Here is a 17866-nt window from a genome sequence, read left to right as displayed (position 1 = left end):
CTTATTTATTTATTTTTTTAAACAAATCCAGGGGTAGTTTGTACTGAAGCATATTAAGAGGCCAGATTAATTAAAATTATATGTATGTATTAAATAAATAAACATAGTTATTCTGGAAATGCCAGAATAAAATACAATCATTCAATTTGTAATTAGTATTTGAACAATAATGCACATCATTGTGGTTTCACTTTATTGATCATATTACTCATTTAATATGTGTCACGTTTAATACATAATGTAAAATACTCTCTATTAAAAGGAAATTACATTGTTTTTATGCAAACCTACTTTAGACAATGGCAGAGAATCCATTTTATTTTCTTTCTGTGTTCTCAGGAAGAATTTTATTTCCTAGGTCAGGTTGTATGACTGATTTTTGGCCAGTGCAATATGGGTAAGAATGATATACATGACTTCCAGACATGACCATAAATCCTGTTGGGAGAACTTTCACTGTATTTATTCCCCTTTTTCAGTGACCAAGAAAGTCATTTTAAAGTTGATAACCTCAAAATATGGAAGAAGTTTGAGTATTTAAAAGAATGTATATAACAGAGCTTTCACTGACATTAGTAACACAAGCAGCAATAAAATGCTATTGCATCAGGTCATTGCTATTTTGGGGTTATTTCACAGCAACATAGCTTATCTTCCTCTAATACAATAATCAATATTGCTTTATTTGCCTTCCAAAGTAGCATTTTCAAATTTGAGTTGGGATTATATTATGTTTGGTCAGCAGAATTTTTTCTTAATTAATTTTAGGGGCACCTGGGTGGCTCAGTCAGTTAAACATCCAACTTCAGCTCAGGTCATGATCTTGTGGTTCGTGGGTTCAAGACCCACGTAGGTCTCTGTGCTGACATTTCAGAACCTGGAGCCTGCTTCAGGTTCTGTGTCTCCCTCTCTCTTTGCCCCTCCTCTGCTCATGTTCTGTCTCCCTCTTTCTCAAAAATAAATAAACATTAAAAAATTAAATTAATTTTATATGCCTTTAGATGCTGAATACACTATTTAATTACTATTTCCTTGTTACTACATCCCTTCTTCATTACATTTTTTATATGACAGGCCCTGGAATCCATTTGGTCTTGCAGGCCACTGCTATATAATGAGTCTTATTTAATATCATCTAATGCTGAGCAAGCAAATGGTAGGTTTTGTATACTTTTCTATATATATGAGTTATGTGCTTCTCAAAGATACACATAACAGTAACAGTTGGATAAATTTTAAAGCCTGGTATTTTCAAAAAATACTGCACATGGATAAGAAAAAAATGTGATAATATAACCTAAAATATGGAACTATTCCATCTAGGTAGGAAGCTAGGTTTAAAAATCAGTATTAAATATGCAATGCACCTTGCAAAAATTTATGTGACTATTAACAAAAATGATAAATAGATAACTGCAGACCATCTTGCAATATTTATAAGTATGGGATTAAAGCCTCTCAAAATCAAAACTATGTGTCCTGAGCATATAAACTAAAGTTTATGGGATTTAATTAAAGTGGGCTATGGTTCCAGGCAGGAATATGCTACGAGATTCAAACTCCTCCTGATGCTATGCAAATATTAGATTTGCCCAAGCAGTGCCAAAAGTCTATCACAAAATCTTTTTGACGTACTTATAATTTTATTTTCATAGCAAGGTTTTATAAATGGGGGATGGACCAGAGGCAGGATATCATATGAAACCAGCCTTAATATATAGGTTTTAGACATCTTTTCTTAATCCTAGGCCAATATCTGATTCTTTCTTTCCCATCAGTTCCCCAGAATTGTTTTGAAGATATATTTCCCATCATTTTATTGACTAGTCCTTTTATTTTAAAGACTTTAATAGTAACTGTTGCAGTGAAATGGACAAGGAGGATCTAACATCAACACTGAAAGATCTTAGAAAGTCATTGTCACAGAACAATGGTATTAACACTTTTTCTTAAATGGGCCTAGAGAAACTCTCTTATCTACTGCTGAGAATTACCTGTTGGGATGATCCTACTGAATAAAATGTAATAAGCAAATACTGCTAAGTTTCCTAAGATTCTAATTTTCTGATGTGAGACTAAGATTGTAATTCTCTGACATGAGCCACTTCCTTAAATATGCCTCACGTGTACACTATTTGTTGGCACTTTCACCCTTGTTTTGTCAAGATGTCTCTTTCATATACAACACAAGCAATTCCTCTGTAGTGCTTGTGACTTTCTTATACTATTTTTTCTGGAGGTCTGTCTGAATCTGTCTTCTAGAAATAAATAAAAATATAAAGATTGTATAGTTGTATTAGAATAAACACATGAACATGAGCTATCTAGCTAGCCAGCTCAACATTATTCCAGTGTGCTTTCAAACTTTCCTATAGTCCTGGCAGTAATTTGTTTTTATTCATTTATGTATATATTCTGCACATATTTATTAAGCAAGCCAGGATCCTAATCAGGAAATGACCACCAGGAGGGTGAGTCTGACCATTAGCCTGCTTTTCTCCTATGTCAGAATATGTAATGATGCAAATGTCTTGTAATATTTTAGATACAACAGGGGAAAATAGATCATAATGATATAAATAGATGAATAAATAATGTAAAAGTTCCATGAGGAACAGAATATTTATATAGTTTTAAAATCTTTCCCCATCAATTAATTATTAATTACAACTGAAATAAATTACAAACGCTTCCATTAACTCCCACTGCACCAAATGTCTAATACTATAAAACAAAACAACTGCTAGAGGAGTTTGCATGTAGAAGAAAGGAATGGCATCATTTCCCATTTTTGTCCCCCCCCCCTTTTTTTTAAACCTGATTGCAGATGTAACTCTGACAATTTAGGGGGCATAAAACTTGGAGAAAAATTCTTCAGTCTTAACTGGCTTGAAGAAACAGAGATCAGAGTTTGAAGCCATCACACCTAGAAAATGAAAAGTTCCATTTAGCAGGTAATTATGTGAATAAACTCTGCTCAAGTTTCTGACTAATCTCCAAACTCACATGGTCAAGGCAGACTCAAGAAGTCTACCTAAATTTAAAAAAAAAACAAAGAAAATTTCACATGGTATCCACCCCAGGGGAGACATAAATTAGATTGTGAATCAGGCCAAATTAACTGAATGCTAAAGCAAACAAACAAAAATACTCTTCTGAGGAACATAACAGAATCTAGAGTCTCTACAATGTATCATCAGGATACAATACATATATTAAGACATTAAAAAAACCCCACAAAAGTGTGACCCAAACTCAAGAAAACACAACAGAGAATGTCCCAAGATAATACAGTTACTGAAATTAGCAGACAGGGATACTACAGTAGCTACTATAAGTTCTCAAGGTTATAAAATTAAATACTCATGATGAATCAACAAATAGGAAATCTCAAAAGTGAAATGGAAACAATTTTGTCTGCTGAAAGTTTATTGCATTTACCTTTATTTTTGTATAATCTTTTCCCCCAGTGGATAGAGACTTCCAAATTGACTGTTATAGTGGACTGAATACTGTTCTGCTACAAAGACAAAATACCCTAATCCCCATAACCAGTGAATGTTACCTTTTATGTTAAAGTTTTTGTGAATGTAATATGGTAATTATCTTGAGATGATGGGATGATTCTGGAATATCTGGGTGGCTCCTAAATGCCATCAAAGTATCCAGAGGGATAATGAAAGAATAGACACACAAAAAGGAGAAGGTGGTATAAAGATATAGGCAAAGATATAGGCAAAGGGTGATATGTCCATAAAACAAGAAATAGCAGCACACCAGAAACTGGAAGAGGCAATAATTGAATTCTCCCTAGAGTCTCTGGTGAAGTGTGATCCTCTAACACATTGATTCCAGACTTCCTGTCTTCAGAACTGGGAGAGAATAAACTTCTGTTGTTTTAAGCCCCCAAATCTGTAGCAATTTATTACAGTAGCCCTGGTAATATACAGATTTTTATACTAGATGTGGAATGCTACTGTAACAAACATCTAAAACTGAGGAAGTTACTCTTGAATTGGACAATGAGTATTTGCTGAACGAATTTAGAAGCCCATGATAGAATAAATCTAAGATTGCTTTAAACCATGGATATATATACATGGATGTTACAAGTATTTCTGGTGAGAGTTCAGTAGGAAGTGAGAAGCATGGTAGATAAAATGTATTTTATCATAGAGAATATCTGTATCAGAATAAACATAATGTTGGTAGAAATATCAGCATTAAAGATGTTTCTGATAATGCTGTGCCCTACACTTGCGTGGAAACTAGAATCTGTTGGTGACGGATATTCAGCTGAGGAGAATTCTAAAGAAAGTACTGAATATGTGATCTGACATCTCTTTGCTGACAACAGTAAAACGCAAGAGGAAAGACAAACCAAGGAAGGAACTGTTAAGAGGAAGGAACTGTTAAGTGTAAAGGAACTAGAATTTGATAATTTTTGGAGGTTCTTGGCCTATCCAAGGGGCAGAGGATGCTATTATTGGGAAACTCACTGTTGGAAGGTGTGCTCTGGAAAGAAGGTAAAGAATGTTGGACAACTTTTGGCTGAAAAGATTAGGTATGTGACTCATGAGTTTGCTCAACCATATCAGCAAAAGTCAGTAACAGACATGGTATTATCTACAAAAGGTCTTGGAGTACATTCTTGTCCAACTGTATGGATCCTTGTTACATCCATGAAAGAACCCAAAGGTGTCTGAGAACTTTATATCAACAGAAACACTACCACCTTGGTCTGGTATGGACAGAGACAGGATGAAATAAAAGAAGGTTGTTGCACTCCCAAATTCTACATACAGGTAACAGACTGATAAAATTCCTCATCTGCAAACATATGCAACCCTTTAAGAAAAATAGAAGATGACTCCAAGAGGGCAGCCTTGGGCTCAAAGGGCAGATCTTTGGGCAAAAAAAAAGGCCTATCTATGGCTTCAGAGGCCAGATCTATGGCCACAAAGAAAATACTGGTGGTCACAAAGCCTAGAACCTCATGTTACAGATTACTGTTATGTCTTGAATCTAATGGAATTTGCCCTGTTGGATTTTGAAATTTCTTCAGAATGGTGACCTCTTTCTTCTTTCCATTTCCATCTTTTGAAATGGGCTGTTTATAACTATTATCCTATGCCTGTCCCACCAATGTATTTTAGAAACAAGTAAATTGTTTTATAGATTTACAAGTCCATAGATGGAGAACAATTTTCTCAGATGAATTATATCTAGTTTCATCTATATACAATTTAAATAATTTAGATAATGAGATCTGAGACTTTTAAACTGCTAATATTTACATGCAATGTTGGACTTGGGTTGATTCTACACTGGGTAGAATTCACTAGTAAATCCTCCTGCTTGGGACTTTCATTTTGGAAAGTTTTTTGACCAATAACTCAATATTTCTACTTGTTACACATCTATTCAGATTTTGCCTTTCTTTTTGAGTCATTTTTCGTAGTCTGTATCTCTCTGGGAATATTTCCATTTCACCTAGCTTAATCTGATCTGTTGGTATAAAAGTGTTAATAGTATTCCATTCTTCACTACAAGGTTGGTAGTAACATACACTCTATTATTTCTGCTTTTTAAAATCTGTATCTTATTTTTCTTTCTTAGAAATATAGCTAAAGTTTATCGATATTGTCAAATTTGTTTTGTTGATTTTATCTACTGTTTTTCTATACCCTATTTTGTTCATTTATTTTTTTAACATTTTTTTATTTATTTTTGAGAGACAGAGAGAGAGCACAGGGAGGGGAGGGGCCAAGAGAGAGGGGACAGAGACTCTGAAGCAGACTCTGTGCCGTTGATAGCAATGAGGTGGATGTGGGCCTCCAACTCATGAAGTGTGACATCATGACCTGAGCTCAAGTTGGGCACTCAACCAATTGAGCCACCCACGTGCCCCTACCCTACGTTGTTAATTTCTGATGTAATTTTTTTTTGTGATTGTATTGGGCTTATTTTGCTTTTTTAAAATTTATTATTTCCTTAAAATGTAGGATTCAGTTATTGATATGATAACCTTTTTAGTTTTTGTAACTTATGTATTTACAGCTATAAATTTCTCTTTTAGTAGTATTTGCACTGCAAGTTTTGTCATATTGTGTTTTGTTTTCATTTGTCTAAAAGTATTTTCTAAATTTTCTTTTAATTTCTTCTTTGAGCCAATGGATATTTAAGAGTATATTTGTGTTTTTTCCCCAAATTTCTTGCTGTAAATGACTTCTAATTTTATTCCATTATGGTTGGGTAATATACTTTGTGCGATTCCAAACTTTATAATTTTATTTAGACTTGTTCTGTGGCCTAATATATGTTCTATGCACACTTGTGAGGAATATGTATTTTCCTATTGTTGCATAGGTTGTTCTACAGATATCTGCTAGGTATGTTTGATAGTGGTATTCAAGTCTTCTATTCCTCATTGCTATTCTGTTCAGTTGTATCCATTATTGAAAGTGAGATACTGGAGTCTTCCAAATATTACTGTTGAATTATATATTTCTCTCTTTATGTTAGGTGCATAAAAGTCTGTATTTTATTTTCACTGATTATTTATCATTATAAAATAACCTTCTCTGTCTCTAGTTGTAATTTATATATTAAAGTCCATTTCATCTGATATCATTAGGGCCATCCCACCACTTTTTTGGTTAAGATTTGAATGATGTATATTTCTATCCTTTGCTGTCAATCTAATTAAAGTATACTTGGTCCAAAGTCTGGTTATCTTCAGGGTCAGTTTCAATTGATAGCATTTTATTTTTTTCTTATGGATTGGCCATAGTTTCTTAATTTTTTGCATGTCTCATTTTTGTTGTTGTTGAAAAATGGACACTTGAAATTCTAAAATGTGACAAAACGTCTAATCAGAATGACATTCTATCTCCAGTGTTTGTTGTTTTTCCTGCTTGTGAGTTGCAAATGTTTGCTTATTTACTGATTTTTTTTTGTGAACTGATCTTGTAAAATCTGTATTCTTTTTCATGTGGCCACTTAAGTCTCTACGTGGTTAACTCAATGGTTAACTAATTATGGTGTAGTTTTCTTTAAATGACCAGTATCAATCCCCCAGGTTTTGCAAAGGGGTTTGAAGACATGCCTTCAAGATTCAGCCAGGAAGTTTACAACTTTGTCTTAGACTTCACTTCCTGCTTTTGCAGGGCCTCAGTGTTAGCCAGAGGTGACAGGAGAGCGTGTTCTCAGATCCTTCATCATGCATACAACTCTATGCATGTGAGTGGCCTTCTAGATTCCCAGAAAAATGTCAAAGCTCTTCAAATCCTCTATAGACAATTTACTCATTAGCTTTTAAGTTCTTGGTTAGTCTATTGTTTCTTTTTTTTTAAGTTTATTTATTTTGAGAGAGAAAGAGAGAGAGGGAGAGATAGGGAGAGAAAGAATCTTAAACAGGCTCTGCACTGTCAGCAGGGAGCCTGATATGGGGCTCCAGCTCACGAGCCTCTTCATGTTAGGCACATAAAAGTGTGTATTTTTATATTTTCATTGATCATTTATCATCATAAAATATCTTTCTCTTTCTCTAGTTGTAATTTATATATTAAAATCTATCTCATCTGTTATCATTATGGCCACCCCAGCACTTTTTTGGTTAAGATTTGGATGACATATCTTTCCATTCTTTACTGTCAATCTAATTAAAGTCTGTGTCTACTTGGTCCAAAGTCTGATCATCTTCAGGGCCAGTTTCAATTGATAGCTTGACCTGAGATCATGACCTGAGCGGAAATCAAGAATCAGATGTTTAACTGACTAAGCCACCCAGGCGCCCCTTGGTTAGTCTATTGTTTATCCCAACTCTTATCCATTACCTCAGACAACTACGATGGTAAAATATATACCTATAAATGTCTTTTAAAACTATCCCTAGCTAGACATTTTTAGCACAGAGTGCAGGTCAAATAAAGATAAGCCATTTGAATGGGATCTTTCAGGGAACAATCAAACAGATCAAAGAGTGACAATTTATTGGCCTTGACAATTTTAAAGAACTTCAGCTTCTTTCTGCGCCTTTCAATCTGATCCCAGCAATGTGGACTATTATTTTTCGAGATTACTGCTTAGTTGAGGAACAGGAAATGTGGTTAGGGCACATCAAACTGTCACAGACTCGCTGCTCTTACTAAACTTCAACTATATTCTTGAACATTCTCCAGGTGGCTAAGGTCTTGATTAATTTCCATAGTTCTAAAAAATTCGATTCTTCCAATTTTTGCCAATTTTTTTTATTGCTTTTATGGAAGGGTGAAATTTTGGAAGTCTTTACTCTGCCAATATCACTGATATCACCAAATTATACTTTTAAATATTAGTTATATTACAATGTTTGCTTTTCTTCTTCAGGTATTCCTGTTACCCATGTGTTCAATATTTTTAAAATATCTTTCACAGCTATTCCCTTCTCTCTTCTTTTTCTCTTCATTTCTGTTTTTCTTTAAGTTTATTTTTTTATCCCCTCTCTCACTTACTCATCTTTCACTTGTGTCTCTTCTTTCTTGAGACACAGTGTATTCTTTCCTCTTTATTTTTGAGATGATACTGTCATTTTCTTCAACTTCTTTCTCAAGTTCTAGAAATTCTCATTTCATATCTTCTTCCTGTTTGTCTATTACTATTCAGAATATGTGAATTTCAATTTAAGGCATTTCTTTACAATATGAAAATATTTAAGTCAGGTATTATGTTATAAATTTCCTCAAAATTTTGTCTGTAATATTTCAGCATGCTTTTGAATGGTAAAAGGTTTATATTAAATTTTGTTAGAATTTCTTTTTACTAGTGTTTTTGCTTTATATTTATCTTCTTGTTTGTTCACATTTTATTTTCCTGAACCAGTATTACAAGATCAAAAGTTGTACTATGGGTGGGTACAAAGGATTTGAGGTAGCTTTTATGGTGTCTGTGTTTAAGCAACCACCCCTCCTGTATATGTCATCTCCTATTATCCCCTGACTTGCTCACTGTGTTCCAGCCTATATTTGTCATGTTCTGGAAACATGCCAAATATGATCCTGTCTCAATCACTTTTTCTCCAGATATGTACATTGCTTGTTCCCACATTTCTTTCATTTCCATATGTCTATGACCAAATATCACCACACGGAAAGGATCTTGTGAGCTAACAGGAAACCCTTACTGTTTTCACTATATATACACCACCTATAACACATGACAGAAAATGATGAAATCATACATATTTTTTGACTCCCTAAATATAAGTTTCATTACAGCAGTGACTTTATTTTGTACATTATTATATCACCAACCGGTGAGGCACATAGTGGGGACTGAATAAAAATTTACTGATTAAACAATGAATGCATCTTTTATGTTTTATACATTTATTTTAATCAAATATTGGTTTAAAATTCAGAAATAGTCTTTTATACATTATATTTATTCTTAAACTTTTTGTCAAAAAATTACAGTGAGCTAGTAAACACATACATGATTGATATGATAGCAATTTAAGAATGTGAACTATATTACATTGACACCATGAAATCTAAAAATACATACAGTATTAAAATAGTCAATAATATAACAAATTAAATCTCTCTTACATTTTGTTTCTTTTGGTCTTATTGTTAGGATAAAATACTAACCACAAATGTAAGTCTGTGTATAAAAATTAAGGGGAAATTCTATTCTCAAATATCATATTAAATATTTATGTCCACTTGGTCACACTGAATAGACCTTTCAGTTATAAATTTCTGACTTTGCTCACATTAAATGATCTACTTTGTATTATAATTCACAAATTTTGTTCTCAGATTCATAAAAATAGCTAACTCTTATTCAATGTATCCATTTCAAACTGGTTTGAAATGCTATGCTCAACAAGGTGTGCTTAATAAGTGTTTTTGTGTAGGTAGTAGGAAACAAAGTGCAGCATAGTGAATTTACTTCTTCAGCTAGAAAGACCATTCAGCTAGAAGATCACTCAGGCAATCTGCAGTCTAGTAACTGTGCACCAACCACCGACTTATAATGCTTTCTCTCATAGGACTGTGGCACAGGGAGTCATATTTTGCATATCATGAAATAAGTATTATCAATTATTATACCAAGCAAATGCAGTCTATTTTTATTATAAATTCATGTATGCTAAAGTTAAACCACTTCCAAAACAAATATTGGCTGTGTTTAGCTGGTGTATTTAAGCTACCAAATCACTGATAATTAATACTTAAGTTCAAGGCTCAGAAAAAAGAAAAGTCTTAGAATATTTAACCAATAATAATATTCCCATTTATTTTATCTACAAAAGGAATTGTTACATTGTATGGTAGTTATTATTTTGATCTTTTTAAGAACATCTATACTGTTTTCCGTAGTGACTGTACCAATTTACATTCCTACCAACTGTGTACAAGGGTTCCCTTTTCTGCACATCTTTAACAATACTTACTATAATTCATCTTTTTGATAATAGCAATTCTTATGGGTATGAGGTGATATTTCATTGTGTTTTTTTTAATTTAAATTTTAGTTAGTTAACATACAGTGCAATATTGGAGTTTCAGGAGTAGAAGTCAATAATTCATCACTTACATACAACACCCAGCCCTCATCACCACAGTGCCCTCCTTAGTAACCATCAGCCACCTAGCCCACCTCCCACCCTTCTCTCTCCATTAGCCCATAGTTTGTTCTTTATCATTAAGAGTCTCTTGTGGTTTGTTTCCCTCTCTTCTCTCCCCCACCATTCCCATATTTTCATCTGTTTTGTGTCTTAAATTCCACATGTGAGTGAAATCATATGGTATTTGTCTGTCTCTGACTTATTTTGCTTAGCATAATACATTCTAGCTCCATCCACGTCATTGTAAATGGCAAGATTTCATTCTTTTTGATGGTTGAGTAATATTCCATTGTGGACACACACACACACACACACATATATATGTATATATATATATATATATATATATATATATACATATATATATATATATATATACTGGATCATAAGGTAGTTTTGTTCATTGTGGTTTTGGTTTGTATTTCCCTGATGATCAGTTATGCTGATTATCTTTACATGTGTCTGTTGGCCATCTGTATGTCTTCTTTGGAAATGTCTATTCAAGCCTTCTGCCCATTTTTTAATCAGGTTATTTGTTTTTTCAATATTAAGTTGTGTGCATTCTCTATATATTTTGAATATTAACTTCTTATCAAATGGATTATTTTCCAATAACCTCTCCCATTAAGTAAATTTCTTTTTGTTTTGTATGGTTTCCTTCACTGGAAAAGATGCTTTTTATTTTGCTGTAATCCCATTTGTTCATTTCAGGTTTTGTTGCCCTTGCCTGAGGAGACTGGTCCAAAACAACAACAACAACAACAACAACAACAACAACAACAACAACAAAAATTGCTAAGACCAATGTCGAAGAGAGCATTGCTTATATTTCCTCTAGGAGTTTTATGGTTTTACATCTTACATTCAAGTCTTTAATCCATTTTGAATTTATTTTTGTATATAGTGTAAAAGATTGGTCCAGTTTCATTCTTTTGCATGTAACTATTTTTCCCAACACCACTTATTGAAGAGACTGTCTTTTCTGTATTGTATATCGTTGCCTCCTTTGTCATAGATTAATGATCAGATATGTGTAGGTTTATTTCTGGGCTATAGCTCTACTCTATTCCATTGCCCTATGTGTCTATTTTCATACCAGTAGCATACTGTCTTGATTATTACAGCTTTTGTAGTATAGTTTGAAATCAGGGAGTGTGATGCTTCCAGCTTTGTTCTTTCTCCAGATTGCTTTGGTTATTTGGGGTCTTTTAAGGTTCCACAAAAATTTTAGGATACTTCATTGTATTTCTATGAAAAATGCGATTGGTATTTGGATGGGTATTGCATTGAATTCATAGATTACTTCGGGTAGTATGGACATTTTAACAATATTAATTCTTCCAATCCATGAGCGCAGACTATCTTTCCATTTATTGGTGTCACTGAATAACTTTTTAAATAATACCTATGAGGCAATAGAAAGAAACTGTCTTGCCAGCCACATCTTCTTTAAGATCTCTTTCATTAAGACACCCACCCTTCTACATCTCACCACAGAAGTCCAAAATCTGCCTAATTTTGTTTTCCTCATGTTCCCTACCAACTCCTCCCTGCTGTAAATAGGTATGTCTTGTCTCATGTTCTCAAGAACATCCCTGTTTACTGTTAAGAAGAGCAAAACATTATAAGCTATTTGATGTTCAAATTTAATAATACGCCATAAGATTAATATTTAATATTAATCTAACCTTTTGGGGGGTATGGATCCTTTAAGATCTCCGCCAATATTACGCATGTATCAGCAAGCTAATATACATAAAACAATGCAACTGTCTCATAGTCTCATGTCAGTTCCTTTGTTCCTTGCCTCACCCTCCCACTTTGCCCTTTAGCAACACCAAATAATTGTAATTCCCTGAAAGCACTAAGGTATCTTCATCCTTCTTGCACTTCAATATATTACTCCCTGTGCCTGGAGTACTCTTGCATTTCTTTTCTGCTAGGTTAATTTACTCATTTTCAGATTCTGTCTGGAAAAGTCATTCACCTAGAAAGACTTCCATAGCCTCCTTCCATCCCTCCACTAAGTTACTTGCACTATATTGCAGCATCCTGTTTACATGTCTGTCTCTCCCATTAGGGCCATTATGTGGCTCTGTTACTTTTTTTATTTTTTCTCTTTTAGTCACAAGACTAGCAATGTCACAGGTAGTGGCAATTCCCTCAGCCAAGTCACAAAGTGAAGATATACAAAGAATATCGATGGGCATGCCAATTGAGTGACAAATCAATCTTTGTTTTTATAAGGAATTGAAATTTTGGAATAGACTCTTGTTACAATTTGTGTTAGCCTAAGATGACTGATACAGCAAAAAATATTTTGAATTAGTTTATTCACTTAGAAAATAACTTCAGAATTTATTGTTATTTAAACAAAACTGTATATACCCAAAGATGTTAACATTATCATAAAATGATTTGCCACTTCACCTCAAAAACTGTGTAAATCAAACTCCGCATTTAATATTTACAATGTTATTGAAGGCTTCTATAGACTCAGTAGAGAAAGAGAGAGAAACACAGAGAAAAAGAAAAGATATTGAGAGAGAGAGCTTGAGAACACTTAAGACAATTTCTAGGAATAAAATTCTAATAAAAAAAAGAATCATATACTATAATAGTCAAGAGGAGCATAGGTAACAGGGTGACTGAAAATAATATGGTTTTCTGGATGGAATTCTGGAACAGAAAAAGCACATTTGATAATAAACTATAGAAAATCTGACTAAGCTGGGCACCTGGGTGGTTTAGTCGGGTAAGCATCCTACTCTTCCTTCAGCTCTGGTCATGATGTCACATTTCCTGAAATGGCGTCCTGCTTTGGGCTTCAAGCTGACAGTGTGCTTGGGTTTCTCTCTCTCCTCTCTCTCTGCCCCTCCCCACACTTGTAGTCTCTCTCTCTCTCTCAAAATAAATAAACATTAAAAAAATCCGGATAAGCAAATTTGAATAAAATGTGTATTTCAGTTAATAATAACATATGAATAGTGATTCATTAATTGTGGCAAATGTGCTATCCTAGTATAAGATACCATTAATAAGGAAAAATGAATGTGAGGTATATGGACACCCTTTATCTGCACAATTTTTCTATAATTCTAAAATTGTTTTAAAGTTTAAAATGGAGGCACTAAACAAAGATAAAAAATTAGAAGAGAATGTTTAAGTACTTTATATAATAAATATTTTGATGAATTACATAATAATGTAATAGAGTTAAATATGTGTTTAAAGACATTTGTTGACATCTAAGTTTTTACATTTTTTAAATCCATGACTATAGAAGTTCTTTTCAGGCATTATCTAAAATATGAACTCATGGGAAAATATTTTCAAAGCTAAAATAACTTACGAACGTATACTGTAGAAAAAAATAAGAGAATATTTAATGTTACATGTATCTTTCTATAATTAATTTATAAATTTTTCTACTGGGAAAATATTTTGTGGTTTTTTTAAACAATTCTAATTATAATTTTCGATATTTTCACATGAGGTCACAAATCACTTTCCTTTTTAAAACTTTACATCTCCACTGATAATTTTTCAGCCAATATCCCCAAAAGACGAATTAAATGAAAAGTCAAATAACATTTTCTCTAATGTATTCAAAAGTACATATAAATATTTCAGGTAGAGGGAACAATTTTATAATAAAATTATGAATTTTTAAATGGATTAATCTTTCTTTTAATTATAATTTTACTTTAAAATTATAATTTTACATTATAATTATAAAATTATAATGATAATTGGTTGAATTATCTCTTGAGTCTGAACTGAAAAATGTACTATCATAGATTATATCTTCATTAGTTACTTTTTCTTTTTTGTCTTTTCAATTGTAATCCTTTACATGAATTAAAATATTTTTCTTCAAAATGCATTTTAAATTGAGCCAAAATTTTCCTTATAAAATGATTTATATATAAGCCAAAACACTATTTTTCAGAAGTTCTTTTAAATATTTATGTCTTCTACTTGTTTCTCTCTGTCCATTTGGCAGTGCTGTCTAAAACAGTTACACCATACTAATTAATAAATATACTAACATAATTAAATATAAAAGTCCTTTACAGTGGCTTACAGTTTAAATGTCAACTTAAGAACCTTTAAGCATAGTGAAAAATAAGCCATTTTGTGGAGGGGTGGACACCTGATGCAGGTGTGGTAAGATGAAAGGAATATAGCAACTTTCTTAGTAAAATTGTTATTAACATTTACAAGAAAATAGACCCTTATTAAACTTTCTGAAGTAAAATATATTTTCATTTTTGATGATAACATTTTGACCCAAACCAGTGCAAAGCAGAGTTTGTAAGCTTTATATGGAATAAAGCAATACTGTTCTGAATAACAAATACCTAATCTTAACCCCTGAATTACATTGCCATGTGTTACTGAGTAAGTTACACATTCAAGTCATCTCTTTCCATCATGAAATTAAAATATTGGCATATTCATGCCAAAACGAACAAATCAGGAGACTATAGATGCTGGAGAGGATGTGGAGAAACGGGAACCCTCTTGCACTGTTGGTGGGAATGCAAATTGGTGCAGCCGCTCTGGAAAGCAGTGTGAAGGTTCCTCAGAAAATTAAAAATAGACCTACCCTATGACCCAGCAATAGCACTGCTAGGAATTTATCCAAGGGATACAGGAGCACTGATGCATAGGGCCACTTGTACCCCAATGTTCATAGCAGCACTCTCAACAATAGCCAAATTATGGAAAGAGCCTAAATGTCCATCAACTGATGAATGGATAAAGAAATTGTGGTTTATATACACAATGGAATACTACGTGGCAATGAGAAAAAATGAAATATGGCCCTTTGTAGCAACGTGGATGGAACTGGAGAGTGTGATGCTGAGTGAAACAAGCCATACAGAGAAAGACAGATACCATATGGTTTCACTCTTATGTGGATCCTGAGAAACTCAACAGGAACCCATGAGGGAGGGGAAGGAAAAAAAAAAAAAGAGGTTAGAGTGGGAGAGAGCCAAAGCATAAGAGACTGTTAAAAACTGAGAACAAACTGAGGGTTGATGGGGGGTGGGAGGGAGGAGAGAGTGGGTGATTGGTATTGAGGAGGGCACCTTTTGGGATGAGCACTGGGTGTTGTATGGAAACCAATTTATCAATAAATTTCATATATAAAAAAAAATATTGGCATATTTAATTTATGTTGTCTATTAACTCTACAGAGTTTAACATGTCTTTTATTTTCGATTAACCTTTCTGTTTGTTTAAATATTAATTTTATTTTCCAATATAAATCATCTTTATATTCCTAAAGAAATTTTACTTGCCACTTGTAGCTTATACATTCAATTGAATTGTTGAGTTTTGTTTTCTAGGAATTTGTGCCTTTGTTTATGAGTGAAATTTGTAAGAATAACTTTCAACATTTATACTAGCTCACTATACCTCAAAAGCATAATCTCATCAGAATCAATAGCTTGTTATGGTAGTGCTTCTTAGGAAAACAAATCTTATTTTTGATTCCTATATAACCTTGGATTAGCTCTGAGAACCGGGCTGAATACTTTAATTGGACGAACCAGTTTATTAGTTTTTGTGTTATGGTTTGCTGAACTTTGTTACAAGCCAATTGAATTCATTCAACATTTAGCACTTCTTGCTAATTGTATTCTGATATTTTTATGAGTCTATAATTGTTATCTTGGTCAGAATCTGGCACGTGGCAGCACCTAATCCGAGAGGGCACTGGAAAATAACATCTCTCAGATGCAACTGGCCTACCCTAAATTAAGAGTTCCATTAATTTGAGGGAGAAGGGGGTAATACTTTGTTAAGAGTTAACATTCTCTGAAATGCTTATTTAAGTAAATATTTGAGATTATGCCCTTCTTTAAGAAATTATAAAGACAAATCACAGCATGGCTCATACTCTTTTTACTTTATTACCTCCTAAACTAGAAGTTTATATTTTATTATATATTTATTTTATTATACATTATTTTATTATATATTATTATTATATATCATATATGTTTCAGACTAACACCAAAATAAGTTAAAGTTACTATGTTAATATCAGACTACAGAGATTTCATAGCAACAATATTACCAAGGAAAAACATCATTTCATAATAATAGAGTCAATTAAAAAGCACACAGAAATCCTCATTTTTATGTGCCTGCTAACAGAATTTCATAATGAGTAAAGCAATAAAAAGTTAGAACTGAAAAAATATATACAAATTCACAAGTTCAAAATTATGCAAAGTGGCACAATATTGCTAGTAAGTTGAATGTGATAAGTAAGGAAACAATTATAACTAATAAATCAGTAATAACAATAAAGTAATAAAAAGTAATCCTAAAGAAGTAAAAAAAAAAAAAAGGAAAACATGGGGCACATTAAAAAAAATAGCAAGATGTTAATTTAAACCTAACTCTGTCAATAATAATATTAACTATAGTTTAAATGCCCCAAATTTAAAGAGCTTATCCAGCTGCATGAAAAACAAGACCTAAATATATGCTACATATAAGAAAGCCACTTTATGTGTAGATTTACCACCGGATGAAAGGTAAAGGATACGAAAAGTTGTAATTGGAGAGCACTGGTCAAAAGGAAGGGGGACTAACTACATTGAAAATAAAGACTTTAGAGCAGAAATATTGTGAAAGACAAGGGCACCTAGGAGACTCAATTGGTTAAGTGTCATACTCTTGATTTCAGCTCAGGTCATGATCCCATGGTTCATGGATTCCAGTGCTGACAGGGTGGAGCCTGCTTAGGATTCTCTCTCCCTCTCTCTGCCCCTACCCCATACCTGTGTAACCTCTCTCTCTTAAAATAAACATTTAAAAAATATATTGTGAAAACAAAAAAATTCTGTTTCCTATTGGCAAAGGGGAAATTCATCAAGAGGAATTAGCAATCTTCAAAATAATGTACCTAATAAGAAACAGAATTTAGAAATACATGAAGAAAAACTTGACATGACTTAGAGGAGAAATAAACATAATTATAGTTGAAGATTTTGATAACTCTCTTTCAACAATTTATAAATCTAGTAGACAGAAAATCAGTAAAAATATATAAAAATTCATCAGTGCTATTAGCCAACTTGAACTAATTGACATTTATGGAATAATCCACTTAACAACAACATAAAATATATTATTTTCAAGTTGCACATGAAACATTTACCTAATAAACTTTTTGTGGGCCATAAAACAAGTCTCAATAAATGTAAAAAGAATCAATATATACAA

The sequence above is a fragment of the Prionailurus viverrinus genome, chromosome F1 (assembly GCF_022837055.1).
Source record: "Prionailurus viverrinus isolate Anna chromosome F1, UM_Priviv_1.0, whole genome shotgun sequence".
Lineage (NCBI taxonomy): Eukaryota > Metazoa > Chordata > Mammalia > Carnivora > Felidae > Prionailurus > Prionailurus viverrinus.
This window is presented reverse-complemented; position numbering follows the sequence as displayed.